The sequence below is a fragment of the Melospiza melodia genome, unplaced genomic scaffold, assembly GCF_035770615.1.
Source record: "Melospiza melodia melodia isolate bMelMel2 unplaced genomic scaffold, bMelMel2.pri scaffold_54, whole genome shotgun sequence".
Taxonomy (NCBI): domain Eukaryota; kingdom Metazoa; phylum Chordata; class Aves; order Passeriformes; family Passerellidae; genus Melospiza; species Melospiza melodia.
This window is the reverse complement of record NW_026948798.1, coordinates 1,625,814-1,653,698: the sequence shown is the minus strand read 5'-3', so window position 1 is coordinate 1,653,698 and position 27,885 is coordinate 1,625,814. Positions and strand designations below refer to the sequence as shown.

At 50.4% G+C, this 27,885-nt stretch overlaps 1 long non-coding RNA gene across 1 annotated transcript in view; it reads right to left on the bottom strand.

Annotated features, from left to right (window-relative positions):
* Window positions 1-913: 913 nt before the first annotated feature.
* The window catches only part of LOC134413858 (uncharacterized), a 28,967-nt gene continuing 1,995 nt past the window's right edge, over window positions 914-27,885 (bottom strand). The window contains exons 2-3 of the long non-coding RNA XR_010026600.1: window positions 27,449-27,584; window positions 914-1,029 (exon numbers count right to left, since the gene is read on the bottom strand). This is a non-coding gene — a long non-coding RNA (uncharacterized LOC134413858). The remainder of the gene's footprint in view (window positions 1,030-27,448; window positions 27,585-27,885) is intronic.

Sequence of the window (27,885 nt, the reverse complement as noted above, 5' to 3'; positions counted from 1 at the left end):
CCAAGGAGCAGGCTCAGAAAGCATTTCCAGACCACTGCCTGCAGATATTTCAAAGGACTAAATGTCATTCTAGGAAGCCTCCTTGCATATTATTTTTGTTGTCATGGCATGAGTAGCCATGAAGTTGCCTCTGATTGTGCACTCAGGGCACTTCCACTGCCATCCCAAAGGGATCACAAAGGACAGGCATCAGCTTTCAGCACTGCTGAGCTCCTCACCCAGCAATGAAATCTCAGAAAGAGGCAGGAATTATGTGCTCCAGAGATTCTGGTCTCCAATAAATGGCATAAATTCCACAGGCTATCTAACCCAATGACCTGCATGTTTCTTTTTCCTCTTTGTCTCATCTCTCATGTCACTGTCCCCAAAACCTACCATTGCACAAACGGCCGAAGCATCAACCATTAGAATATCCTTACACCCTGATGTTAGCCTAGCTAAGGCAACATTAGTTTGAGCAGAAGCTCAAATCATTTTGCATGTTGCAGTACAAGATGTCATCACCGCAGTACGGGAGAAAGGTTTTTAGATTGCAGCAGATAAATTCCAAAAGACAGACTCCTACAAGTGTCTCGGCCTAAAAAGCACAGAGAGAACCATCACACTCCAAATACAGCAAATCAAGGACAACCCAAAGACTTTGCCAGAACTCCACAGGCTGTGTGGAAACTGTTTTGATGTCGTGGCCTGAGAAGCCATGAAGTGCTCTGAAAGTGCACTCAAGGCACTTCCACTGCCATCCCAAATGGAACACAAAGGACAGGCCTCTGCTTTCAGCACTGCTGAGCTCCTCACCCAGCAATGAAGTATCAGGAAGGTGCAGGAATTGAGTGTACCAGGGAACCTGGCCTCTAATAAAAGGCATGAATCCCACAGCCCACCCAACCCAAAGCCTTGTATGTCTGTACCTTTTTCTTCTTCTCTCTTCTCTCATGTCACCTTCCCCATATTCTCTGTCCGGGAGTTTGGCTTCTCTCTCTCTCCTCTGCAGGTTCAGCCGCACGTGTGACTCTGCAGGAACAGCCTGACCTGCAAGCAAAGGTCACGTTATTTCAGAGCACTGCACTGCTCCAGCTTGGGGAGGAACTGGGAACTGAAGACATGTGCTCCTCCTTGGGAGCAGCTCCTCCCCATCCCATACAGTGAGAAGTGGGATATCTACCACTGACCTCCTCCCATGCAGCAGCGCCCCTAAAGTGCTGCTTTTCCCTCCCAGAATTGCCACCCTGAGCCACCCAAGGTGTCCCTCTGCTGCCAGGCTGGCTCTGATCCACAGTGGAGGTGGAACCCTGAGCCCAGCAGACACTGATTCCCTCCCTTCTAGCCCAGGTCCTAGCAGAGCACTAAAACTCCACACCGGGAGTGGATTTGGAGGCTACATGGAGAAAGGGGAATTGTGTCTGATTGGGGCAGACAGAATAAAATGCAGCTGCCAAAGGGAAATCAAAGCATCCCACAGAGTACAGCCAGGTACGCTGCACATCAAGGCTGTGCTGGTGTAGAAATACTGTATTAAAAGGAATTTATGATCACTACTATCTGCCAACAAAAATACACAGAATACATTAAGCTTCAGTTTTAAATGCAGAAAAGATATGAAATTCAGAGTGGTTTTCACCACAAACACATCTCAATGGCCAGCCCAGCACTGGGGTCAAGGGGAGGCAATATTTTGTTGCTACCTCTTGATGGCATTTCTTCTTCTCCTAATGCAGGAATTCTGCCTGCCCAGGACAGCAAGGATGCAGGTGAACAGCCACAGAGCTGCTCACAGATGGACAGACAGACCAAAGCTGCTCATCTTCCCCCTTCTGGGGAGGATTTCTTATTCAGCCTTTCCTTTCTCTCTTCCTTTTACCTAAAATGATACCTGGGATAGAGTAACAGCTTGCAGGAGACAGGGAGCATCTCCTACCAAAGGGAAGTGAAGGCAAGGGTAATTATTTTGTAGAATAATTACATGTACTCACAGATAAAAACTCTGGTCTTGGGAACAGCTGGATTGATCCCTCCCTGTTGAAGACCAAAGAGACATTTCCCTGATCAAAGGACCTGGTCCCTCCTGTGTAAGACTGGGATGTTTGTCACAATTCAGACAGAAACATTTCAAAGCCTGTAGTCATCCAATAGGTATAAATGCTTTTAGAAAATGCAGGAAAATCCATCTTGGAGGATTTCCTATTAAAACAAGGTTTGTATTTCTGGTAGACTCTCTTTCTCCCCATCAGTCCTGTCCACTGGAAGCTGCATTGGTTGCATATGTGAGAGGAGAGGTGTGATTATCTCCCCGTTTTAGGGGAGGATAGGCTACATGTTCCTCCTCCACACTTGGAATGCTTTCCATGGACAGATCCCAACCTTCTCCTGCTCCTTAAATTTGTGATACACAGGACCTTTAATCTCTGTCTATCTATGGGAGCATCCTCCCACGCTGAGAAATTGGGCTCTGCAGGAATTTGGTGCCCTCACCAATGTGTGCCCCTTGCTGGCAGTGGAGTGCTGGTCAGAAAGGAGTTTGTAGGATCTCCATGAAAAGGCCAACACCACATCTCCTGTCCCCGGCTCGGGCAACACCAGGACAGGGCTCTGCCAGCAAGGAAAACACAGCCAATGCTGACCTGCTCTAGTGGGAGACGTCTCTGCCCACGGCAGGGAGGTGGAACAAGGTGAGCTGTGAGGTCCCTTCCAGGCCAGGCTCTGAAGGATGAAATGCCATCGCGGGCTGAACGGGAGGCGGGAGGACGATCCCCTCCTCCGCAGACACAGCCAGGGCCCGGCTGGCTGCCTCCCCCCAAAGCCCAAAGCGTTCCTGACCGTGCCACCAGCGCTGGGCAGGCCAGGTCACAGCCCCAGCAGTGGCTGTGGCAGCTCTGGGCTGTCACACAGCCGGGAATGGCCCCTGACAGGGAGCACAGCACAGCTCCAGCTGCATCCAGCCACAGCAGCCTGACAGGGAGTATTGGAATGTGGATGGAATCCCATCGAGGGAATCACCCAAAGGGAAAGCACAGGAGCAGGCTCCAGAAGGGTGGGGGACTGGGGGGCCCAGCCTTCTATTCTCAGTGTGAGAAATGCTACTCACTTCCAAAAAATTTAAAAGGTTTATTAAAACCCTATCAAAAATAAAACAGAAGACTGAATAGAGACAATATGACAGTGCTGGGAGCAGAGGATTTTCCCCACCATGTGCTCACCCACACCATGGAGGTTTCACCTTTTAACCCTTTAGCCCCCCAAAGTTCTGTCCATCGACTCCTCCTTCCCTGCCCAGGGGTGGAAATCCCTTCCTGACACTTTGAGTGGGGCTCAGGTGCTGCCACAGGAACGAGTGACCCTCCCAAATGTCCCAAACCCAGGGCATCCCTGACAACAACACAATGGGGTAAAACACAACTATTAAACTTCTGTTAACATTTGCCTTTTAAATGTGAGAGTCAACCATGGCATTGCTCATCTGTCTAATCAGCAAGCAGAAAACAAAACCAAACCCAGGCCTGGTGCTCATGAGCTGCACCCCCAGCACAGCCAAATCCCCGAGGCTGCATCAGCCAAGGCACAAACCCTTCCTGCTCCTCCTTTGCACACTAAATGGGATTTAACCAGGAGCATCCGAACCCCAGAGCAAAACTCACAGCCCTGATGTGTTTAAGCAGCTCTTGGTGCTCCAGAGATTTCCCCTCCCCACCCAGCACAGCGACCCAGGCTCATGGCACAACAGGACAAATGTGCTGCTTTAATAAATAAACCACGAAAAACATCTCTGTTTTCAATAAAAAGATTGACACTGACACATAAAAATGTTACAGCTGTTCAAGGAAGGTCTTCTGTCTTATTTAGTTTGGGGTATTTTGAAGTCAAAAGTGTGTTTGAGGGTAGGTTGGCTTGAATAATGTGATTAAAATTGCTGATTTAGACAAGTAAGTTGGAAATCTTGAATTTTAATCATGTTTCAGTATGTAGCTTCTAGACATTTCCCTTAAAAATAGTTGATTCTCTTTGATTCCTATAATTTGATACTATTCAACAACTGGGAGCACACACTGGAGCAATACATGTGTAAGCAATTACACAGCTTCACATGCTGCTGAAACAGAACCATTCTGTTAACAGCTTTTTCCCAAGAGAAATTAATTTCTTACTTATTGTTTGCATTAAGTTGCATTTGAGAAATGAAACTCAATTGAAAAAATACAAAACCACGTTTTCATTTAAGCCATTTCATAACATTTTTTCTCCTTGACACCTCAGACAAATAAAATATGTGTATCCACAGGTAGGCACTGCATAGATGTGTTACTGAATTGTCCCTCTTCCCTGAGAGCTGCAAATCCTACAGCTGCCAGACCTCATCCCTTGTTCCTCATAAAGGGAAAGAAGAGTTTCCATTCTGGTTAATTTTCCAGCTTTAAATCAACTACCCAGTGAGCAGAAATAGCAGTGAAATCCCCTCCACAAACCTGCCAGAAGGGTTCCAGCTGTGGAGAGGGAAGCAGCAAATTCCTGCTCCCACAATTGGTTTGGAACCCTTACCAATTAAAAAATATCCCACTCTTGGGATTTTTTTAACCACAACTAAAATAAATTAAAATCAATTAAAAATAAGATCACAGACTCACAGAATGACTTGGGTGGAAAGGAACCTTAAAGCTCATCCAGTGCCATCCCCTGCCATGGCAGGGACACCTCCCACTGTCCCAGTGTCCAGCCTGGCCTTGGGCACTGCCAGGGATCCAGGGGCAGCCACAGCTGCTCTGGCCTCCCTGTGCCAGGGCCTGCCCACCCTCACAGGGAAGAATTCCTCCCTAATATCCAATCTGAACCTGCTCTCAGTTGGAATAGGTGTTATTGCATTGCCCTGGGATGATGGATCAGGAGAAAGCCCCAGGGTGTGAGCAGAGCTCCCAGTGCCGCTGCTGGGGACGTGCCTCCCACCTGCTCCTCAGTCACTCAGCTGCCTCACAGCCAAAAAGACAGTGTCCAACAGGAAAAGTACTCCCAAAGGATAAAACCCTTGTCACTGCACAAATGACAAGGTCTTTTTTGGAAAAAAATGTCAAAGCAGAGCGACAGCGTTTATTTTCCAAACAGGAGACACTGATCCTGTGGCGACACTGCAGGGATGGTGTTATTCCTGCTCCTGATTTAATCCCTTTATCAGCTGCAGAAGCACCAGGACAGGCTTTGGTCTCCCATGCCAGCTCTGACTGACACTGTTGTCCCCACGAGCTGTCCCCACCCCTGGGTGCTGCCTCTGCAGCCCAAAGCACCTGCAGGTCCCTCTGAGCACTGGCACTCCTCCATTTGGATGCACTCTGTCCATAAAGATGCTTAAAGAGACGCCGAGGAAGACTTTAATTTATAGCCCCATTCTTTTAATCTCGGTCAGCCAGATTTTTTCAGACATCTGTTTATATCTCCTTATAATATATTGGCTGGAGCAGCAGCACCAGGCAGCAGCTCCCTCACAGGGGCTCTGCTGACATTTATAAACCAAAGCGATTTCTCTCTTTATGTTATCAGCTAAACCTGTCCACTTAAATTATTGCCTTGTAACCAAATCACAACTATCTGTTACTCTGCTCTGTGCACCTTTCCCAGGCTCTATACCAATATCAAGCTTTGCAGAGGCTAAAAACAAGATGATAAATTAATAAACAAATGGAAAACAGGACATGCTTCCACCAGGCTCACAACTGAGGGAGGATCAGGCACGTTGTGCACCGCATTAGTAAAAGCAGAGGGCTGCTGGTGGAATATGCAGCACACAGTGATAACCAAAGAACCCCATCTCTCTTCTTCTAGAGCAACCAAATGATCAGTTGTGTTTCCTCACTAAAGGAGAAAGGTCTCATCCTGGGCTCCTTTCCAGCACATCATTCCACATTCCACAGGTGGATTTGTGTTCCAGCATGGGGACAGGGCTGAGCACCAGCTCACTGCACAGCTACAGGCTGGCAAGTTGTACATCACACACTGACCTGCAAACCTCTCACCAAGGTTGTGCAGTAACTCACTGCACTCCTGAGAGTGGCTTCCCCATCCCATCCCATCCCATCCCATCCCATCCCATCCCATCCCATCCCATCCCATCCCATCCCATCCCATCCCATCCCATCCCATCCCATCCCATCCCATCCCATCCCATCCCATCCCATCCCATCCCATCCCATCCCATCCCCACCCCTTGGACAAAGCTGACAGCCACTGACTGCCCATCAAGAGGAGCCCAAGAGGGACAGGAGACTCTCCCCCTGCAGCACCACCCTGTCCCCCTTGGCACAGGAATGTCCCCTGGGAAGGCTGGAGCAAGCAGAACAAAGGTGATCCAGCTCACTGAGGCAGATTCCTGGCTTGTCCCCAAGTGAGCATCCGTGTTTGCCATTGTAAGAGAATTCAAAAATCTATCAAGGGTTTGAAAACAAACCCCAGTTATGAGTCAGTAAGTGGCTCTGCAACTCTCAAAAATTACCTCGGTGTGTGAGCAAGCCTCAGATAACATCTACCTTCCTTTACTCTTTGTTTCTCTCCACGCAGGGAGTGAGGGAAAAGGGACTTTCTTTCTAGTACAGGCAAAAAAGGAATCTGGAATCAATATGTGAATGTTCCAGCAAAACACACTGGCAGTGCCGCAGTACTGAAATAATCACACTGCCAGAGCATCCCTAATAAGTTATCTGATGGCACCACACCTTCTCCCTTAATAAAATAATGATTAAAAACCACCAGGAGACAAATCCCAGTGAGCAGCAGAGCTCCCCAGAGCTGCGTCCCCAGCTCCAGGAGCCACCAGTGCCAGGGCTGGGGACCCGGCAGAGGCTGGGGCATCCCGTGCTGGTGGCACATGGGGACACTGTGCCTGACTCCAGCTGTGCCTGGGTGGATGGGATGTCCCACACCAGCATGCTCAGAGGAAAACAGAGGAGCCAGACCCAGTCTGGGGGCTCAGCTCACACCCTGACCCCAGACTCTGGTTAGAGCTGCTGAGCAAGGAAGCAGCAAAGCCTGCCTCCGTTTTTCTTTCCCTTCTTTCCTACAAAGGCAAGTCTACCACTCTCCAGATTGTTTGTTACTTCAAAACAGAACATTTTTACACATGCAAAAGGAAGACATGTAACAGACACAGGTAAGAATGAGATGGATTACTGATGGGAAGAAGAGGCCCAGAACTTGAATCTCATTTCTTTCTGTCCCTTCTTCACTCAGCCTTTTGCATTAGTTCACTGTCTGGCTTTTACTGCTCCTCCCAATTAAGTGCCACTGGAAAATGTCATTAATATGCTCTGTGTCACCTCCTCCTGATAGCTGGTGGGGAGGTTTCACAGCACCAGGCCTGGAAGCTCCCCCAGCAGCTGCCCCCACACCCCCAGCATTCCCCACCTCAGGCAGGGAGGAAGCTCAGACACCTGTGTGCACATGCCAAGTACAAACTCCTGTGACAAACTCCTCTTCCTGGGGAAGAAATGCTTTACAAATGCACTCCCTGGGCAGCTCCTCCTCCCACGGTACTGCCGGGGAGCCAGAGCTGCCTGCTGAGTGCAGCATCTCCTCAGAGCAGCACCAGCCTGGGCACTGCCTCTCCATTGCTCAGGTAACCAGGGACAGCAGGGGCTCTGCAGGGGATGGGATGCAGGAGGAACCCCTGGGGTGATGCACCATGCCCAGTGCCATGGTGCCACCTCTCCCAGGCGCTGCCCAGCTCGGGCTGGAGGAGCTGGGCTGCCTCTGCCTGCGAGTGACCAGCCCTGGTGCTGCCAGCCTGGTTTCAGCACTGTTCTGTCTGATCATTGCCCAGAGGGCTGACAAGGACAGAGATGTCCTTCTCTTCCTGGGGTTGCAGAGGAAACCCTCAGAGAGGAGTTCTGTCCTTACAGCATGAGCAAACAATTGGCACTGCTGCTTCCTCCTGCCTCCCAGGGCACCCAGACGGAGCAACACAGGGGTTTAGATGGTGGGTGCTGTTGCCTATTTCCCAATAAGCATCTCCTTGGAAAAGCTGCTTGGGTGAACATTCAGGGAGAGCAGCCAAGTCCACACACCACACTCACCATGGCCAGTTCAGCCACGAGAGGCAGAAGGGCCTTTTGTATGAAAAATTCCAGCAAAGGTTTATTCCAGCACGCCAAAGGGGAATCAGAGACAAAAGAGCTGGCCATGTGGTGTGCACAGGGTTAATTAGGGGTCAGTGGCCAATGGCCCAAAGGCACTGGGGTGGCACAAAGGGCAGGGCAAAGGGCACTGCCCTACAGGGGAGACACAGAGCCAGCCACCAGGGATACCACAGCCAATGAGGGAACAGGGAAAGGAGAAACTACCAGAGTTTGGGACATATGGGGAAAGGAATTGGGGTGGTTCATAGTGTTGTGCAAGGCTCCATGGGGAAGTTTTCTCTTGCAGCCTAGGTGGAGACTCTGTAGCATAATTTAGGGCAAGGCCCTGGGGATTGCCCTGAGGGATCCAAAGGATTCCACACCCAGACACACAGGGAGCAGGCAGGGCCTGATCCCCCAGCCACAGACCTTGCAGAGGCTCTTCCAGAAAGGCCTGAATGGGATGAATTGTTGAGAGACTAAATGAAGAGTTCAAAGCACCTCAACAAAACCAAGGAAGTCTCATGTAAGAACTTCAGCTGGCTAGTTTATCTGACAAACCTTTCTGTGACATTCCAAGCTATGTTAATAAACATCCTGGAAATCAACCTGTCAGAATGGTGATGTCTAAGTATGACATCTTCTCCAACATTTGATTTTGTTCTGTGCTGCACTGGAGCAGGGACACAAGCCATCTGAAATGCTTTCAAGCTTGCCAAGGGTGAATCTGTCCCCTGTCCAACATCCAGCACAGCTGCTGGCAGCAAAGGCATTCCTGAGAAAGCCCCAAAGCCACCCTGTTCTGGTACATCCCAACAGCAGGTGTGCTCCTGCCCAGGCTCCTCACAGGTCCCAAAGCAGCAGCACTGCTTTCTGCTTGAACCCCACTTGAACAGGGGCAGGGAAAGAATTGTGGAACGGTTTGGTTGGAAGGGACCTTAAAGATCATCCAGTTCCAGCCCTCCTGCCACAGTGATGCCACCCCAAAAGGGCTGATCCCGTTGCAGTTTCTCATTTAGCAAGAGACAAGTGACCCACTGGTGCTTGCTGTGCTGCTGCTCTCCCGTGCCTGATGCCACAGAGCTCACTGGTGGACTCAGGGTGTTAAGGGCTCCTCACACCAGGATTACAGGGAGTCACACCCCCACAGTAACCTTGGGAGAACTTTCTTGCACCCAGGGATTTGTAATGCCAACCTTGCTGCAGTAACCACATCTTTAAGCACCATCCATCAGGCCTTCAGCTCAAACACTTGTTAGGCTGAAAAGGGTTTTAGAGCCACTCTTTTGTCACAGTGCTGAGAGGTCTTCTCTGTAATTTGTTCCCCTCAGCAAATAGAATGAAAATATTTTTAAAATGATGCCAGAACCAATCCCTCCTCCCGTGATTCAATCCACAGCTAGCAGAGAACAAAGCCTCACAAGGAAGGGGCTCTCCACTAAGTAACCCTTGATAAGAGATGTGAAAGCACCATTCCATTTGGACACTGGGCTGGACGGCGCTCACAACTGGCCCTTTTCCCTGAGCCAGGGCTCTCCTGTGGCACTGGGATTTATGTTCTCCCAGCTGATCAGTGGGTGCTGAGTGCTCTGAACGCTGCTATTCAAACAGAGGCACCCTGTGGGGGAGGCTGGGCTGGGCTCTCTCCTCACACCGCCTGCCCAATCCACTTGGCTTCTCCTGCAGCTCCTGCAGCAAGGGGGAAGGAGGGGCAGGCGAGCCCCTGGGACAGGCAGGGACGTGGGGACAGGCAGGGCCTGGCAGTGCCAGAGCAGGTCCCTGTGACTGCCACCCACCCTCCATGGCAGCCAAGGTGACGATGATGATGGTGGTGGCACACCAGGGGGCCCAGCCTCATGCCCAGAGCTGAGCCTGCTGAACACACACCAAACCTCATCCCTCCCGTGCAGGGGAGCCACAAGGACAGGAGGGGTGTCCGTCACACACAGGGCACAGCGTGGCCCTCCCATGAGGTGCCTGGGTCCCCTGGGAAGTCTGGAAGTGATGGAATTGAAGGTGGAAGCCAGCGAGGAGCCTGGGGAGGAGGGATCTCAGGGAAGGAGGGGTGACAGGAGGGCTCCAGGGGGAAATACAGGGCCTCTGATGGGGGCACTGCTGCAGCATCTGCTGATGTACCTGCTGCTGCTGCTGCTGCTGCTGCTGCAGGAGGGAAATGCTTCCTGTGGCAAAGAGCTCCTCCAACAAGTGCTCCATTCTCCACCTCCCTCCTGGGAGGGCTGCTCTGCCTTCAGTGCAACAGCAGCAAACACACCAGGAAAAAATAACCACAGGGCAGAAAGAAAAAGGGGTGTCCTTTTGTAGAGTGGGCACAACCTGTTTTCACTTTGCCAGCAAAGCCTTCTCCCCAGTTTCAAGGCAGGCACTGCAGTGAGTTACCACAGCCCTGGGTGCAGCAGGAGCCATGTGCTCAGGATTTAATACAAGGCACTTGATTTATTTTTTCTTCTGATACTGGGCTTGAAGTCTGTGAACTGCAGCAGTTTAGAGAGTTTAATCCCACAAAGGTCCGAGCAGAAGAAACAGAGAGACCAAACGTATCCAGCCACACTGATATCTCATCTCTCAAATGGCACACCAGGCTGCAGAGACACTGCAGTGACCTTTGTCTCACCATGTCCCCAAGTCAACATCCATGAGAAGCTTACTTACAAATGCCAGTTTTAATCCCTTTCCAACTCCCTACAATATTTATCCCCAAGCTAATGCTACAATCCATTCAATAATTGTCATTCCTCAGGTCTATTTGTTACTCCAGAAAGCCCATCTGGGATGCTGAAGGCTTGGCTACGTTCAGAGAAGATCAATGCAGGATGTAGGCAGAGAAGAACAAGGCAGCTGACCAGGAGAATTGAGAACCTGACAAAAGGAACTGAGGATGATATTAATTTTGTGGGATTTTAGGCATTTAATACCTTTTGAGAGAGGCTTCTTTACTATGATGGAGGTTAGCACCTCCAGAACATCATCAACCATTGTGTCTCCCACATGTGTCACTCTCAGAGAGCCTCTCCTCCTCTCTCAGTGACTCAGGAGAGGGCCACCAAAAAACCTGGCAATGTGGAGGCACAGAAAGGACACAATAGGGAGGGATAATCCATCAGGACCAACACCAGTGTGAGAATCAGGAGGTTTAAAACAGCCATGATTAATCTGTTGTTGGAAACAAGGAGTTAAAGGCTAAAAGGTCTCAACTTGAGGAGGGTAAAGGAGCTAAAAAGGAAACTATTTTCCAGGGGAGGGCTGGGAAGCTCAAGAAGGGGATTCATGACCAGGCCTCAGCACTCCCTGTTCCTGTCCTCAGCTTCTGAGTCTGTAACTCAGCGCTGAAATTGCAAGGATGAGACATGCACAACACAAACTCCCTTCTCCCAGCTCCAGCTCGCAGTGGAAGCGTTTCAGGACACGCTGTGCCTCTGTCAGGGCGTGCGGCTGACTGCCTTGGATCCCCTCTGTGCTCGATGGGTGTCAGCTGCCTCCCCTCACCCAGGCCCCAGCCCCGTCCCAGCAGTGGTGCCCCCCAAGCCGGAGCATCCCGGGGCCGAGGGCTCCGCAGGGCTTGGCCACCACTGCCCGGGCCAGCCCGGAGATGCTGCTCCCACCCCTGGCTGCCAGACCAGCAGGATGGATGGGCAGAGCTGCCTGCCAGCCCTGCTGCCAAGGCAGAGTGAGAACAAATTTGGATAATAAAAGCTGGAATAAGAAGATGCCTTGGAGAGGGTGCTGGAATAGCGCTTTGTGAAGCTTCAATTTAAAGCCTTGTTTCTACGGCTAACGCAGCCGTAAGGGACATTAGCCTAATTTCTGTCAAGAGAACTTGCCAACACTGCAGTATTTAAGATAGACACTAAAGATGTGTTTTATCTCACAGATAGATCACTGGGAAAGGAAGGAGCTGTGCCACACTTGGTTCACAGGAAAATAAATTGACGTTCTCCCTGGGCCTAATTGGTGGATGCTGTTTTATAACACCACATGCACGAGCAGCCTCCCATTTTATCAGTGTGCAGCTGAGATTGGTGCCAAATCCACTAGAAAGTGGGGTTAGATACAGGAACCCACAGGGACATGCTTCAAATGGGCACCCAAGGACACAGAGCTGGGCATTTTCCAACCACAGAGTATCTGAAACATTGGGCCATGTCCTGAAGGGTCAGGTCCTTCTACTGATGGTGCTCACCAGCTGAGCCATAGTTGGTGGGGGGGCTTTCAGGGCCAAGGGGAGAAAACTGGGGATAGAAGAAAAGAACTGTCTTGGCTTCCTCAGGACCAGCAGCAGGAACTCACCTGGCCTGGTTTTCAGAGATGCTCCATGGTGAGTCAATAGAAAGCAAAGAAAAGAGAGGCTGTACCCTGAAGCTTCAGGAGAAAAGTGTTGCAAGCGCCTGCTCCCATCATACCCCACTCTGAGGAACTAAAACATTCCCAGGAGTCCAAGTATATTAAGGCTGGCATGGCTCCACATGTCCCACGTGCCAGCCTTGGAGCTGGGTTGGAGACATGCCCAGGAGAATGCTGGTGCCATGGCACAAAGGCTTGTCCCAGACTTGCAGCTTCTGCAGTAGAAAGTTGAAAATGCCCTTTTATTTGCAGTTATTACACTGAAATAACAGCCATGTAACCTTGTCCCAGCCTTGGAAAAGGAATCAGCTTGCAGAGGAAGCCTGAGGGAGCGTGACCCTGAGCTGCAGGCTCGAGGGCAGGAGGGTGGCTCTGCTCTGCCACGGATTCTGCCCTTGCAGGAGAACTAAATCACTACAGCAGCCAGAAATGTCCCTCGGGAAGGAAATCCTCTCAAAGATAAATCAATAACTCAGTGTAATTTTAGCATGCAGCCAGGAGAATTTACATTGCCAGGAAGGCTGAGAGCTCTGCCACAGAGACAGAAGCACAGCATCATCGAACAGCCCTGCAGCAGACCCTGCACAGAGCATGGGCTCTGGGTGTTCACTGCCAAGCCACGAGGCTGGGCTCTGCATTTTGGGACCCCACAGACCCAAATCACAGGGACAGCAGCAGGGATGTGGTCCAGCCAAACTCCCTTGGGACAAACCCACCTTTCCCTTTTCTCCTCTGCAGCAGCAAGGCTGCAATCATGGCAGTGCTGGCAAACACTCCAGATCCTGCAGGGTGAGACACACAAAGCTCAGCTAAACCAGGCTCAGGAGCAGAGGGGGAGTGCTCCAGCCACAGCCCCCATCCCTAGCCAGGGGTTCCCACCAGCCAAGCCAGCCATGAAACAGCACATCAAGGATGTGCTGCAGTCCCCAGTGATTAATGGGACTGCAATTTACGTAATTATATTAATGCTAAGTACACTCGGAGCAGTAAGTTCAAGGGAAGTGATGACACTGTAGAGGACAGTTCAACACTGAGCAGTAACTCCAGCAAAAAGGGGGGAGAAAAAAAAAGCCCCTAATTATTCAGTAGCTCTTCTCCCAGATTCTCAGGGTCAGCTTGGAGGAGAAGGTGGCCTGAATTATATTTTCGTTTCCAGAACATCAACAGAATTGCTAAGTGAGTTCCAGCAGCAGTGTCAGAGCCTGCCCATTGTTATGGGTGCCAGCCCCGTCCCCTCCCAAGCTCTGCCGTGTCTCCTGCCAGCGCTGCCACCACCGAGCCCTGCTATCCCGGGGACACAGGACCAGCTCCTGTGCCGGTGTTTGTCCTGGTCCCCAGCACGGACAGACAAACTGCAACAACCAGTTCCTCAGAAGCCAGGTGTAGCCTCCATGTGTGAAGGTGCAGGAGCCTGTCCAGGATAAGCCTGAGGAGCAAACAGCCCACTCCAGCCAGCAGAGGTTTGTGCACAGCCAACCCTCTGCAGAGTGCCTGTTGGCACAGCCACAGCCCCTGGCAGATGTGGAGCCTGTGCCAGGGCATGCAGAGCTGGGAAGGACTGTGCCCACACACACACAGAGCTCTTCCCCTGTACACCCACCTGGAGCCACGGAAGCATTTTGGAGCACCCGTGCTGGCCACAGTCCTGTCACTCCTCACAGGTTCCTCTGGTGCCAACAAGCTCTCACACAGATTGTGCCATCAGTGCTGATGTGCTCCAAGAGCCTCAGTCTGCAAATCCAGCTTTACAGCAGTTACCAATGCACACTGGGCTTCTGCATTGCTTCATTGAGACTTGAACCTTTACAGGGGCCTGGAGTGCCAGGACACAGGGAATGGCTTCCACTGCCAGAGGGCAGGGATGGATGGGATATTGGGAATCAGGAATTGTTCCCTGGGAGGGTGGGCAGGCCCTGGCACAGGGTGCCCAGAGCAACTGGGGCTGCCCCTGGATCCCTGGCAGTGCCCAGGGCCAGGCTGGACACTGGGGCTGGAGCAGCCTGGGACAGTGGGAGGTGTCCCTGTGTTATGGTTTGGGCCTGGCAAAGCCAGAGCCCCCATGAGTACACCTTCTCCCCGGTGTCTGCTGTGAGATGTGACCAGGAATAAGCAAAGCAGGCTCCAAACTTCAACATACAGAAAAGTTTATTAACCAAGCTACACACAAACAATTACTAAACTACAAAACTACACACAAAAGAGGGAAAAAAAAACACGAGGAGAATGAAAACCTCACAAAAAAAACACTCTCCCCCTCCTCCCCCCTAAATTCCCAATACAATACATCCTCCAAAATCACCAATTCTAGGTCCAACACCACCCTTTAGATTGCTCAAACTTTCAGTTCCTCAAGAGGAGAGGGAGTCCTTCCATGTGTCATGGTGGCCTTTTCCGTCCTTGTTCTGGTGCTCTCACCACCGAACAGGGATCAGGGCTGCTTCCAGGGTTGTCTTTTTTTAAGGATGCTTTGTCCAGTTCCAGAAAAGCACAGTATCTCACCTTCTCACCTCTGGGACATCTGTCCCCCCCATATTTTATATACCCCCTGGGGCTGAGGGGTACCCACACTAACTCTTCTTTGTCTCTGGGACATTTCTCCCGCTGGACTCAGTCTCTGTATCTCACGGAAACATAGCTCTGTCCATGACTACACAAAAGAGTCCAGCATAAAATGCCACTCCATCTTCTCCATTCTTTCAACATCTCTCACTCTCTCTCTCTGGTCCAGACCTCCATCACTCGTTCATTTCCTTCATCCTCCTCCACTCTTATCACTCGTCTAGGAAGGGTTAATGTTCTGTAAGGTTTTCATTGTCCAAAAAGGGTTAAAAAACTCCTCCAGGCGGCTGGACTCCTGGCTGCACCCCCCCCCATCTCCTCAGCTGGGCTGCCTGCTGCCAGCACATATTTACTGAATTTCAAGGTAACACAGGCTGCACTCTCTCTCTCTCTCTGTCTGTCTCCAAGGGGGGGGGGGGGGGGGGGGAATGGCTGCCCGATGTCTCTTGTTGCTCTCCACCCTTCCATCCTCCAAGGCCTCCTCACTCCCATCTCTGTCCAGGCCCAGGCCTACCGCATGGCTGCCCCGCCCCCGCCCAGCAGCAGCGGCTGGACAGGGGAGAGCTCCGACCTGCGTCCCTCGAAGTCCCAAGAGAGCCTCCCGGGGCCGAAGCTCTGCTTTTAACCCCTGGGTGTTCTCGGAGGTGTGTCCTAAAACCCACTGGCTACCCCAGGTGCCAATATCAAAATCCAAGCACCCATTGGTTTGACCACAACATCCCAGAATTCCCACTTCTTCCTGGTCAAACCACCACACCCTGCCATGGCAGGGGATTGGAATTGGATGAGCTTCAAGGTTCCCTTCCAACCCAAACCATTCTGGGATCCAATGACTCTGCACCTCTGAAATGCTGAGATCAGCCTGCAGAGCTGCCCCAAGGGCCAAGGTCAGTGCTGGAAGCTAAAGGTGCTTTATGACCACCCCACACAAAGCCAGGACAATGACTTGTTTTGCTCCTACAACACACAACATGAAGCTGCCTGAAAAGCAAGGGCAGAAGAACTCTGCAAAGACTACACAAAAGAGGAGACCCCACAAGCCTCATGCAACCCCTGTGTCTGATTGAAAACCAAACTGAATTAAATGAGAAGTCACAAGTTTGGTGTCTCAGGAATGCACTCAGAGCTCTCCTGGTGCCTTCCAAGCTCAGCAGCCGCATCCAGCAACAGGGAACATGCAAAAGGCAACTCAGTGATGATTAGGAAGACACATATGAAGTTATCCATCACAGAACAACCTGTGTGCACCTACATGTCCTGCAGTACAATCAGAAATCAACAACAAGATGCAGAAATCCTCAACCACTCAGTAAAATATAAAGAACAATTGTAATATTGATTTTAAAAGCACCACTGTAAAGACAGTTGAGAAGAAGCCTGAGAAAGCAAAGCAAAATGCCTGAATTGAAACCTTTATTTTCTTTTCCCTCAGAAAGACATTAATAATGGATTTTCAATGCAAGAAGAAAAACTGAAACCCACACCAGATTCTCCTGGTAATAACAGCTTTCTGCAAAGCCCAGCTATTAATGTAACAGGGACGTCCATCAATGAAGCACAGAAAGTACTTTGAGAGCTAAAAAAAGAGCATGCAAACATCTGCTTTTGGCAACTTAAATTTTACCCTTAAGCACAAGGAACATAATAAATTAACAGGAGGTTGAGCTTGAACTTGTTTTCCTCCATCCTGGACCTAAATGCTGAGGATAAGGATGAAGGTACACAAACATGCTGCTGCTGAGATTTGTCATGACAAAAAGTGGGCGAAAGGAGCACTATTTCATTTGTGTTTTCATTTGAGAACACTGGTGCAAGAGGACGCCAAGCAGGGGTGTAGCATCTCCCTGTCTGCAGTTCAGGGAGCTCCTGTGAACCCTTTTCCACCTCCAGCATCCTCAACACATCCAAGACTGCTGGGGTGGTCTCACAGTGGAGTGACAATGTGCCAGTGTGCTCCAACATGCCCATGGCTCCCCCCTCACCCAGCTGCTTCCCTGCTCCCTGTGGAGCTGTGGTGATTTTGGCAGCTCCTCAGTCCCTCAGTGTTCTCTTCGACCACCACATCACACCTGGGGTCCATCCACGCAGCCAAGCACTGCCTGGGGTGTCCCAGCAATCCCAGAAAAGCTGGATTGGCACCAGGGGAACGGCTGCAGAAAGCAGCTGGGGTGTCCCCATGCCTCCAGTGTCTCCCCCTTGTAAAACACAGCAGGTCAGAGCAAGTGCTGGAGATAATGAACACAATTTATGGATTCCAGCACAGGAGGCTGCAGGCATGGCTGCAACTAAGTCTTAATAAATTCTGAAGAGTGACACCATAAAATGGCATTTTGGAAGGCTGTATTTATTGTCTCCCCACGCTTCTGTCTCCAAGGTGCCACGTTACACTTAATAACAGTTTTCTCCCCAGCTGCCAGTGTTGCAAACCCTGACAGGCTAATGGTCGGGCCAGCCCTCCCCAAACACACACATCTCACCCAGTACACAGCTTCCATGGCAGGAACAGGCAAAAAGGATTAAACCAGTGCTGCCCAGCTGCTGTCCAGCCTGTCCCCTCCGTGCTGGCTCTGCAGGGCTCCCTGCCACGCAGCAGGACAGGAGTTTTGCCCCTGGAAGTGATGCAGAGGAGGAGCAGCTGCTGTGGGGTGGTACCTGCATGCCCAGTGTCCTGCTGGGACAGGAGCATCCCTGCCCTGCCCTGCTGGGAACACCAAGGCCCTGCCAGCAGAGCAGCCTCACCTGAAACTGCTGCCTGCTGTCACAGCAAGCTCCGGGCAAGGCACCAGCACAGCCCTGGGGGGAACCATGGGGAACCAGGGATCCTTATGGAGAACCAGAGATCCTCATGGAAAACCATGGAGAACCAGAGATCCTCAAGGAGGAACATGGAGAACCAGAGATCCTCAAGGAGAACCATAGAGAACCAGAGATCCTCAAGGAGAACTATGGAGAACCAGAGGACCCCTGGTTCCTGGTGCCAGAAGGGCAGGAAACCTCCCCATTCAGCATTCCCACCTCCCCTACCACTGCAGTGTGCACTTCCATGGTTCCATATTTAGCTTTTGGGCCACGAATACAGTTTTTCTGGAGCATAATCTCCACTGAGTTTCTTGTTCTCCCTGCTGGTGTAGTGTTCTAAGCCTGCAAGAAGATCACTTTGAGCTTCAGGCAGTGCCTTGGGTGTGGATGGAGACTTGACAAGTATAAAGATGCTGCTGTTCCATCCCTGCCTGTATCACCTGCACTGCAGAAGGCACAAAAAAAATCATGTGAACCATCTTTAGTTCTCTTCAGAATACAAAAAAGGTAACAAAAATGCCCAAACTCACATCTATCAGTTTATCAAGTACAGCTAACAGTACAAACAGGAGTGCAGGTGTGTTTGGCACTCACAGTGGATGGAGCTGAGTGTGAACATCTCCTCACCCAGTGTCCCCGCTCTGGCCTCCGTGTCCCTCCCCTCTTGCCAGCTGCCAGCGACCAGCTCTCCTCAGCAGCCTGGCTCTGCTCCTCCTCCAGGACAAGTCCTTTCCCCTTCAGAAAGCAAACCAAAGGTTTGGAGAGCATCTGAAGAGATCAGTGTGTGGAAGGATGATGAAACAGGAGTCAAGTGAAAGCCCCTTGGCTTCTCTTCCAGCAAAGGCTCTGCCCTCATGGACCCCCTTCCCGGCAGCCTGTGGCTCCTGGCTCCAGCCCTCTGGACCCGCAGCTCCCCAGCAGCTCAGACATTTCCTGCTGCCTCTTTTCAGAGGAGCCCTTTCTGTGCTTGCCCTGCTCAGACTGCAGCTGATGTTAGTGGGGCAGCAGTCAGCACCACCACCAGGGCTTGCAGCCCTCTGTGAAGCCACTGTGAGATTTTCTGTCTCAAAAAAGGCACTGCCAGACAGTCCCTGATAGCTGAGCCTGGAAACACCTCTGGGATCAACCCCTGCTCCAGCAGTGTCCCCTCCAGCCCTAGGGCTGGGCTTAGGTGGGTCTGGGATGTCCCAGGACTCCAACACCTCTCTTGTGGAGATGGCCTGCTCCAGCCACCCTGCAGTAACCATTTTTCTGTGTTTAAGCAGTGTTTTCTGTATGTTTTTCTGCTGGGATGGCAGCACAGCCAGTGGGGCAGCAGCCACTCATCCAGCATTTCCTCAGACAGTCTATAAATACCTGCACTCCAGCTGTAAAACCCATCACCATGTGCACCCCCCTTACAGCTCCAGCTAATCCAGATACAGCCAGGGATAACAATTTTTTTGTGTATTATCTGGTGAAGAACAGACAGATAACTGTAATTAGTAGCATCCTGGTTAGGTGAAATGATAGTGTAATTAATGAAGATCAGGTAGGCTTTGTTTCAGATAAGGAAAGTAGCAGATTCTATCATAATGTAAATGCAGTTTAAAATCCAGCCTCAGTGATCACTTAGAGGTGCTTTTAGAAACACCACCAGCCTGAGATGCAGAGGTTTTGCTTGGGCTGACTGACACATCCTGAAAATAAACCCTGGTCCAGGGCTAACATGTAAATTTTTGATTAGATCTATTTATTCACACCCTGCAGTGATGGGGAAGACTTGCAGCTCCCTGCTCCTCCTCTGGCTTTGCAGGATCACTGGCACATTCCTGTTATTGCTGCTTGCAAGGACTCTGCAACCCTGGGAGCTCTCCAGCAGCAGAACAGCAGCAATTCCAAGTGACAGGCTGCACACATTAATTCTGTATTCACATAACATCCTGCTGCAAGTGAATGACCCAAGCAAAACTTCCTGCAGTCTGAAGGATCAGGCAGAAAAATCAGGAGAGAGGAGCCTGAGTCTTTTGAATCAGACATGTTGTCCCTCATTAGAATTTCCAACATCACCACCCTTACTCCTTCCAAAATGTAAACACATAATAAAAAATTAAACGTTATTCTGGTGTGGAAGAGTTCTTCCAATAAATGGGAATTAGCTGTACAAAAAATCAGGACAGACCCAAGGAGATTACATTTCCTTCCCCAGCTTTTGCTAGTAAAGCAGGGCTGGAAAAACAGAGCCATATTTATTTTTTAACTGGGAAGCTTCCTCAGGATGCCAAAGGAAGCAGCTTCAGTAAAGCAGAGCCATTTGTCTCAGTGTGCTTTCAAGTAAGAACAAATGCAAAACCAGCTTCTAGACCTCAAGGAGCATCAAATAGCTTTTTAATTTATGTCCCAAATTCCCTGCAGATTCTGAAATGAACAGAGGGCAGGGTTCAGAGAAAATGCCTCGCTCAGTCAAGACAGTTGGATGGATATTCTGAGTTTTCCTCAGAGGAGAAGGTGATTTGCACCAGAATGGAGCAGGCACAGCACGTGGCTCTGGAAGGATCTGTGGAAAAAGCAGACCTGTTGCTTGTGTGACCCTATAAATAAATGTGTGGAAAACTGAATAACTTGGGAAAGAAAAAGGAGAAAAAAAAGAAACTGGAGCCCCATCTGAGCAAGAGGACAATTTGCAGGCAAGAGCTGTGAAGGAGCAAGTGAAATATTCCTCACAGGAGCCATCTGACTGTGCTGACTGCTGAAAACCCTCTGGCCTTGTCCCTGCCCGCCCAGAATCAGCTCTGTGGAAGTTTCAGTAAGTCAGGCCTTAACCCACGGGGGAAACTGAAGGGAGGAAGGGCCTGAGCAAGACCATGGAAAACACTCCCTAATTATGGAAAAAGATAATTCTGCAAAACTGTGGGTAAGGGATGTATATGATGCAGACTGAACAGCAAGGAAAAACCAGGGATTAGCCCCTAGAGCCAAGTTCTTTTGTAACAACTGCCACACACATCCCAGGGCCCAAATCCAGCAGCTCCTGGAGCATATGGCCACATGTATCCTGGGAAAAGGGCTCAGAAATGGTCATCCTGGCCACAGGCTCAGACACCTGTGCTCCAGCAAACCTTCAGTCAGGGCAGGGTCTGGGTACAGAGACAGCAATGCCAAAGGGACAGATGTGGAAGGAGGTGGAAAGATGGTGCATCCCCTCAGGGCTGGGGCTGCCTCCTTCACCACCAGCAAATGACAGCAAACACAGGAGAATGGGCTGAACACACAATGTCTGCAAGATATCTATAGGTCAGGGTTTAATTTATGAAATTACAGAATAAAGTTGACAAATTTAGGACAAAAAAATCTCTGCAGGAATGCCTGACCCCAGAGCTGCCAGCCTCTCCCAGAGTGTGTGGTCAGTCACATCCTGCAGCAAACACCAAACACTGCAGTGCCTGCAGTGCCTGTCCCACACAAGATCACACATTTGAAGCCTGAGGGAATTGCTGTGATTATGTTTGATCAAACCTTCATAACTGTTTCAGTAACCCTGGGACCCAAGTCCCATGTTTTGAAAGCATATTCCCCCAGGAATTTCCCATTTCCCAAGGAAAATGTTGGAACTTTGGGCCTGCTGTGGCTTGCTGGCTTTGGAAGGAGGAGGGATGCTAGCCAGACTGAAATTCAAGATAACCAAGGCTGGAGGCACTGCCAAAACATTTCAGAGGAGGGAAAACATTTTTTTTCCAAAGCACGGTTACAAGCTTGAAATAAATGTGCAGACTGTTAGATAAAGACAGAGATAAAAATAGGCCTGTTATTAAATACCTCTTCTTTAATGAGGTTCATCCTTCTAAACAGCCACACGAAGGTTATTGGAGCTATTGCAGCAAATCCAGCCTACTTGCACATAAAAACCAGAGCAAGATATTCCTCATCACCCAGCACACATTTGAGCACCTCAGCAGCTCACAGGCTCACAGCATCCCCAGCTTGGCAGGGAGGAGATAAAAGCAAGGAATGAGAGATGTCTTCCCTGGGAAACAGTCTCTCTTCCTTCAAAGCACTTTTCCCCCACCAAACAATGTACATTAAACCACGGGAATGGTTCCACTGCTGATGTCTGCTGCTATTACACCACCAGCAGCCTGAGCATCATTAAAGTGAAGTTTGAAATTATTCTGAAAGCTGCAGCTTAATCTCCTCCTGTTGCACTAAAACCACTGCTTGACTCTCAGCACCTCATCCCCTGGTTTATGGCCACTCCTGACCACCTGGAATACCCTGCAGGGCTCAGAATTCCACAAACCACTAGCAGGAGCCATGGCTTGGCTCATGGAAACACAGCCCTGCACCCTTGTTTTGGCAGTGCCCACAGCCTAGCCCATGGCTCTGTTACAGAAGCTCGGATTTTATTCTGGCTGCTCAGAAGCACAGTTAGTTTTTGGCAGAAGGAGCATCCCTGCAAAAGTCTTTTGTAACCAGTTTGAAACCAGTAACATCATGGCCAGCAAGGGACAGGACTGACCTGACACACCAAAAACCCACCCCAAGCCCACTCTGCTCCTACACCTGAGCAAGCATTGTAGGGCTCTTTCTCACCACATCAGTGCTGCCAGGACACTGCCACTTCTGCAAATGACAGAAGAGAAGTTTTACCTGCATTTGGGGGGCAAAAGCTGGCTCCCAATTCATGGAATTGGGGGTCCCAATTCTGTACAGAAAGGCTGAAACCAAGCTGCAGGGCAGGACATTTGTGCTGTGATTCCCTGCCCAGAGCTGGCATCCTTCAAACACATCCTCCTGCTGGAGCAGGGGGCTGGGAACCCCTGTCTGATCACTGTCCCAGCATCTCCTGAGCCCCAATCCTGTCCTTTCACCACCAGCTGGAGGGAAACACCACGGTCCCTCTTACCCAGAGCAGGACCAGGGCATGGAGGGTGTGCTTGGTGAGCCCCATCTGCCTGGCACTGCCCCACACGCCAGGCAGGAGCAGCACCTGGAGCTTCAGCCCTGGCACTTCTGCCAAGGACTTGGAATTAGGCACAAGTGTTAGGGACACTGTGCCTCCTGTGATGTGAGGATGAGGGGCAAAGGAAAGCTCACAAGGGTAGGAAGCTGAGAGAGGAGCCCATGAAGGCAGCTGGCAATAAAAAGGACAGGCAGGAGATAAATTAAGGAGATGGAAAGCCTCCTATGCTAGAAGATTGAAAACAAGTAGAGGGAGAACTACCAGGGACTATAACTCAGCTTCCAAGCACTGAACATTTGCTCTCAAGTCAGCCTGGCCTTTCCTACCTGCTGGAATCATCCTCCAGCTCTCCTGTTGCTGGCCAGACAAGATTATAACAACTCCAGAGTCGAGATTCCTCCCATCTGCACATCACTAACAAGTCGTTTTATAAAGAAACGTGGAGAAGAAGCATTTCATCTAGTATAGATGAGGTTTTTAAACTTCCATTTGCCTTCCCTCTGTATGCAAAACCGTGCTGATCTGATGAGGCTCCTATTTCCTGGATTAGACATGTCAAACTTTGCAAAAACAAGCATACCCTGGTGGTTTCACTCTGTATTTCACAGCCCTCTCTTGACTGTGCTGCCATAAATATTTCAGAGACCTGCCCACCACTGTGTCAGTTAGGTCTGGGTCAGTGAGAAGCCAATGGTTTGGACAGTGATGAATTCAGCAGAGCAATTAGCAAGAGTTGTTGCAGCTTAGGACATCCCAGCAAGCAGCAGGAGCAGACAAGGTGTGAGGGGACCCTCAGCAGCAGCCAGGTCACCCCCACGGGCTGTGGCACAGGCCTGGCACAGATCCTGCTGCCTCCTGCCTCCCCTGCCTCAGGAACCTCCTGTCAGCCAAATCAGCGCTGCCTCATTTGGCCACTGGAATCCCCTGGGGGACAGACTGGCAGTGAAGCTGGGCCGAGGTACTGCCCATCCTCAGCCCTGTCCTTGCACAACAAGCCCTTCAAAGCAGCCCTGAAAATGCCTCCCTGCTGTGGCTGCCTGCAGAACTGGGCTCCCACAGGTGTAAAACCTTGTTTGAGCAGCAAATGAGACGGGAGAAAACCTGTGACAAGCAGGAGCAGCAAAGGTAGCCTGAGGATCCTTGGGAGCTGCAGCCATGGATATTTAAATGCCAAGCAATGTATCACTGGCTCCCTGCTGAACATGAGATGGTTTCATCTTTGCAGAAGCAGCACCAACAGCATGCTCACATCAGCTTCACTCTGGCAGCCTGACCAGCAGCAGCAGCTGTGGCTCCTTGGTTTTTAACTGGGAAATCATTGGGCACTGCAGAAAATTACTCTGGGCAGCACAAACAGTGGGGAGTCACTGCAGGTTCAGCTCTGCAAGGCAGAGCTTTAACCACTGCTGAAGGTGCAGGCCAGCTGAGCTCCCTGCTCTGCCCTGAGACATCCATCCAAAGCCCAGAGAGATCCACGCTGCACCGTGCCAGTCACGGTGCCAGGCTCTGCTCCATCCCTCCAGTCTGCAGGGAGCTGCTCTGCAGCAAAGGCAGTCTCTGTGCCCCACTGCTGCCTCTCTGCAGAGCAATCTGGAAATATTTTGATATTTTGGCAGTGGAGGTTCTCACTTGTCCATCTGGATTGGAAACTGGACTCACTAACTCCCAACTGTTAGCTGGAAAAGCTGCCAGAGGGTTTCTGCCACATTAGGGAGCAGCAAAGGACTGCTGCCACGGGGATGGGCAGAGCAGAGCCCTGTGCAGCCCCAGCTCTCCACTCACCACTGCTGGGGGGCGATTAATGCCCTTTTCCTTTCCCAATTAAACCCCTGCCTCTAATATCCTTGCTCTGAATCTTCACAGCAAACTCTCCCCAGAGGAGCCACTGCTGGGTGGAAAATTTCCAACCACTGCTGGGTGGAAAATCTGCTGCTCAGTGATACAACTAGATGGCCAGAAAAATCCAACTTCCAATCATCATTAGGAATGCTGAACAAAATATTGGGAAATTTGGTGCCCAAATAACAAAAGTAAAATATGTTCCAGCTCCCAAGGGTACTGTCACATGGAGAAAGTGTATTCTGAAAGAAAAAAGACTGCAGAGGAAGCACAACTTCAAACAAACTCTGTTACCTGACCATGAGGAGTCAGAGCAGGGGTGTGAACCTTCATTCAGAGGAAACAGCAATCCCACTCACTAAACCCCAAAAAACCTCCAGGTTCCTGTGGACTCCAACCATGGACAGAAGGAAAAGCCCCACAGATGATGCCCAAAAGTCTAAGAGCAGAGGCGCTGGAAGCCTCTCTGGGGCACACATCTCCCTTCAGTCTGAGCCTGCACCTGGTGCATTATTTAGTGCCAAGTGAGAAAGAAGCAATGCCTAACGAAGTGTTAAAGGGCTTTGGGAAGTTTCACCAACCTTTCCAGAGCTGTCAGCTCCAGCTGCCTGGCAGAAGAGACAACTGATCTTGCTTCCAGATTACAGGCAGCACAGCTCTTAGGGCAACTGTCTCTCTGTGTTTGCATCCAGCCACCTCCAGCAGCTTGAAGCATGCTCATAGTGCAAGGAATCACTTGATCAAAATCCAGCTCACACTGTAGACAGCGAGGAACAAGCGCCCAAAGCATTACAGACACAACAACAATCGAATTTGGGGAGGGATTTGACAGGTTAGAGGTTGATGACACTGCTGCAGTCCCGGTGGAAATGTGGATTGATGCAATTAGCAACACGGAACTGGAAACTCACCAGAGGAAAACTGGGAACACATCTATAAAAGATGAGCTGCTGCGCCATTGTAGAGAAGCACAAAATCCTGCATGAGCTCAGAACAGGAACAGTTGAAACAGGAGTGAGATGGGGGAAACGCAGCTCCAAGCTCCCTCCCAGTGCTCAGAACTGTAGATCCAAATTCTAAATTCAAACACTTGAATTTGCTTCCCCCAGAGAGACTGGCCTAGTTTGCCGCAGGGATACAACGGGAGAGGGAGTGGGGGTGTCCTGGAGACATGGGCAGCAGCAGGCAAACCCTGAGCCCAGCCAGGCTCTGCTCAGCTGCCAGTGAGTGCAGCCACATGGAAAACATGGCAAGATGCAGAACCAGTGGGATGGACACGCTGCCAAGTTGCGTGGCTCTTCTGCAGCACCAAAAGGTGAATCCCTGTGCAGCCACAGCAGCAGCTGTGCCAGTCAGCTCCCTGCCAGCCAGAGCTGAGCTCACACTGGGAAAGTGTGGCCAGAGGCTACAGGGATGGGCTCATGCTGGCAGCAGGGCCCCAGCCTTGGCTAACACGTGCTGAAGGTGTCAGTGCCAGTCCTCACAGGGATTTCACTGCAGAAGAGCCCCAGGAGACAGAAACCCAGGCTGGCAGCAGGAGACCAAGGCCGGCTCCTCTTTGTGCCACATCCCCAGTGCTGGGGTCTGTAGCAGTCAGAACATAAGGCAGGACACCATTTAAGTCTCTACAAGAGTAACCAAAATTACTCTCCTCTGTGAATACTGACAAGCTCTCCACTTCCACAAGCCCTTCACTGCATGTGCCCAACATGGAATAACTACAAAAATGAAGCGGAATAAGGCACCCGAGCAGTGGAGAAGGTGCTTGTGAACAAACCCTGCAATGAGGTTTCTAATGATTGCAAGTATGTACATGTTCTGCTCCAACAAAGCTGGTGGGGATCTGCCAGGCTGAATAATGAGCAGGGACACCACACGCCTTCCATACATAATGGTACAGAAATGGAATATAAGTATATACTGCAGCTCTGTGGAATGCAGGGGCTTTTGTAGCCATTTATGTTAAACAAAGATTTACATTTGGAAAAGTCATTCTTCTATATCTGGCAGAAATTTCAAGACAAAAGGAACCCATACTTATTCTTTCAATGATAATACTGAGCACAAGATAAAGCTCTTAAATTCAGAGCACTTTATAAAAATTAATTACTACTTAGTTCACCCTTGTGAGGTGGGAAGGTATTACACATGCATATACATGAGGACACCAAAGCACAAGTGCATTAAACAGCTCGTTCAGGATCCCAGAGACAGGCTAATTGTTGAAATATGTATGCACATGTGCATCTGTGTGTGTTTGAATGGGTTTGGCCCCTCCAGAGCCTTCTCAGCACACAGAGGCCAAGCTGCTCTGCTGGGCTCCTCTCACCACAGAGTCCCAGGCATGTCTAATGAAAGACACCAACCCAAAGAAAGGGAAGAGATTTTTTGTGGTTGCACAGATGGAAATAAAAGCTAGCTTTCAAACAGAAACAGAAAAGCCATTGTTAAAAGGCTGTGCAGTGCTCCAGACAGCTCCTAATCAGCTTGCCACTGAGCAGCGCCACACCGGAGCACAGCAGACCTGGGAATCCACGTGCCAACTAACGTTATAAAACCTGGCCTTTGACAAATGAAGAGAGAAAGGGCTGTGGAGCCAGTGACAGAGACAGCCCCCCACCCACAGGGGGCTGGCAGCCCACTCCTCCTGCTCCAGTGACCTGAAAGCCCTGGAGCGACCTCTCCCCTCCTTGGACGCTTTGCTCACCACCTCCAGTCCCTGCACTGGGTCACCGAGTCCTCCTCTCTGTGTGAGCACCAGCAAAAGCACACATTGTCATGGGCACAAACAGCTCTTGGAGCGTCTGCAAGGCTCCTGTCAGTGCTGGCAGGTGGGTTCCAGAGGCATGCTATAATTAGCAGTTACCTGGACGCAGGGTTTGCCACTGACCCGTGGGGTAAAACACTTCCAGGACTTCAGGATCAGCGTCATCCTCTGTCCCCAGCTCCTTCCCACTGTCATCTTTTATGTCGCTCTCTTCTATTTTTGTAAGGGCTAACTCCTTTTGGAGAGAAGAGATTCAGCTCATTAGCAATTGCATCTGGGTAATTTAGTGCTGGCTGAGAATACAAAATTTTTTCCCTCGCCAGCAGATTTTTTTTTTTTTGACATCTGAGATTCTTTCCACATGGTTAAATTTAGATTTAAAGTATATTAAAGGTTAAACATGCATAACTAGCATGACATTTGTGCTGAACAAAGCAACGCAGCTTATTTCCTATTCCAGAGCAGGTTGCAGGTTTCAAACCAGCTCTCACAGAGCCTTACCTGTATTTCAGTCAGAGGCAGGAGCCCTGGCTATT